The following is a 2,174-nucleotide window of genomic DNA, read 5'->3' as shown; positions in this document are numbered from 1 at the left end:
ACATCAGTCATATAAAAGCATACTAATGAAATTAGGCGTAGTACACACTCCTTGAAAATGTCAATACTATAATAAATGATTATGTGAATGATATATGAATTTACTACGTTACACTGTTTAGTCATTATATTTGAATGTACTACTTATAAAAACACATTTACTATGTTTACAGTGCCATGCATGAGTTCCTTCCCATTGACTTTATGTCTAAGCTGTTGATTACCTTCAGAGATAAAAGTGCTAGTACCAATATGGTTTGCTGTGCTGGTCATCGTTGTGGTTATTAGTCTTTAAATATGGGGCTGGACCACTGATTGATTTTCTCCCTTGGCAGCTTGCATAGTGTCCTGCAGAACTATGAAAGCTAGTCTTTAGGGAGGTGGCCTTCAGGTCAGTTCCAGCTCCACTGCTCCAAGTCCTGTGTCTGAAGTATGTCCTGTCTTCAGCAATAGGGTCTTACCTTCAAGTTCTGGGAGATAATCAAGGGCTGTGGTAATACCCTGTGTAAGTTTGGGAGTTTCTTGAACTATCCTGACCAATAACTTGAAGGGAGGTTTCTCCTGTCTGGCAGTGTGTTTCTTGTTATATAGCCTTCAGCTATACTCACAGACTTATGTAGAGATATTTTATGTGTAATTCTTCAGGAGACTTTTGAACTAATGCATTTCCCTCTGGGGAACCATCATAGCCAAATACACATGGCTGGAGAGGTCATAGATCTTAGAGAAAGCCCTATGTCTGTCACATCCCTAGACAAATGTAATTCCTTACTATATGCCAAATATGGATCCTTATATTTACGGGCAAGCATGCCAGTCACCACTTATCAAAGAAGCGTCTTTTGCAACAGATGGAGACTATTACAGAGTTCTACAACTGGTCACACACAGAGAATAAATATCTATGAGATGCCAAACCCTAAGTAACACATCTACAGTGGAACATCTATACCTGACCTAGTAGAACAAGGGGTAGAAACAATACTAATGCATCTCTCAACTCATCAGCGAAGTTTCCTCATGCAACAGAGGGAAAACCACAAAAGGCTACAACTGCCCAAGGTGTAGCAAATAAAAGAGTACAGGGTGTGGGTCACTGGACAGGACTCCTGTATTAAGCTTCACCCACCCAGGGCTCAGGGACCATTGCAGAAGAGGAGGTGGAAAGATTATAAGAGTCAGGAGAGGAGGTGTGTGACCATAAGGAAACTGAATCTTACAGGCTCCTGGGACCTTGCTCATATGAACTTATAGCAATGGTGATAGCACGCACAAGACCCATGCAAACTCAATCAGACAAAAACGAGCATAGAACTTGGGAAATGAGCAAGGTGCCACAATTTTGTCAGGGAGCTATTGGCAATGGATCACTGCTGGGTGAGGGCCAGTTAAGGGAATGACACCAGACAGGCTGAACAGCCTCCAGTGGATGAACTCACACCGAGAGTCATGTGGGTACACAAACTTGACTCCGTAGACCTTAACACGTACCTATGACAAAATTCATGAAGTCCTATGGGTGGGCTATGGGGGGGTGTATGTAGGGAAGGGGGGTACAAATATGATTAAGATGTATTGAAATCCACAAAAATTCGATAAATTTTTTTAAAACGCATTTACTATAAAATAATGTACAGTGTTTTGCCAATAGCAATATTGCATACCTCCTTCTTCCTGGTTGCATCAGGTCCACACTGAATAACCTAGATCATCTATGTTTGTGTATATTCAATAATGTTGGTACAACTGCAAATCCCAGTAAGACTGCGTTACTCAGAACAAATATTTGTCTTTAAAGCAATGCATGACTTTGTGTAATCTAAACTATGTATTTATACAGGAGTTATTTTTCTGCTTGTTTGTTCATCCAAAAGCCAAGAAAGTCATGATACTTAGCATTCAAAATTCAACATGTTACTTTTACATTTATTTATTTGGTGTGTGTGTGTGTGTGTGTGTGTGTGTGTGTGTGTGTACATGCCATGGTATACCTTTGGAGGTCAGGGGACAACTTGTAGGAGTTCATTCTTTCCTTCCACCTGTAGGTTCTGGGAATCAGAATCAAGTCCTCAAACTTAGCCACAAACATCTTTACCCTCTGAGCCATCTCACTGCTCTGTGTATTTTAAAATCATTGAGTCAGCTTATGTACCCCTTAACCAACTAGCTATTAGA

The sequence above is a fragment of the Nannospalax galili genome, unplaced genomic scaffold (genome assembly GCF_000622305.1).
Source record: "Nannospalax galili isolate Female #2095 unplaced genomic scaffold, S.galili_v1.0 scaffold220, whole genome shotgun sequence".
Classification (NCBI taxonomy): Eukaryota; Metazoa; Chordata; class Mammalia; order Rodentia; family Spalacidae; genus Nannospalax; species Nannospalax galili.
Note: the sequence above shows the minus strand (reverse complement) of the source record.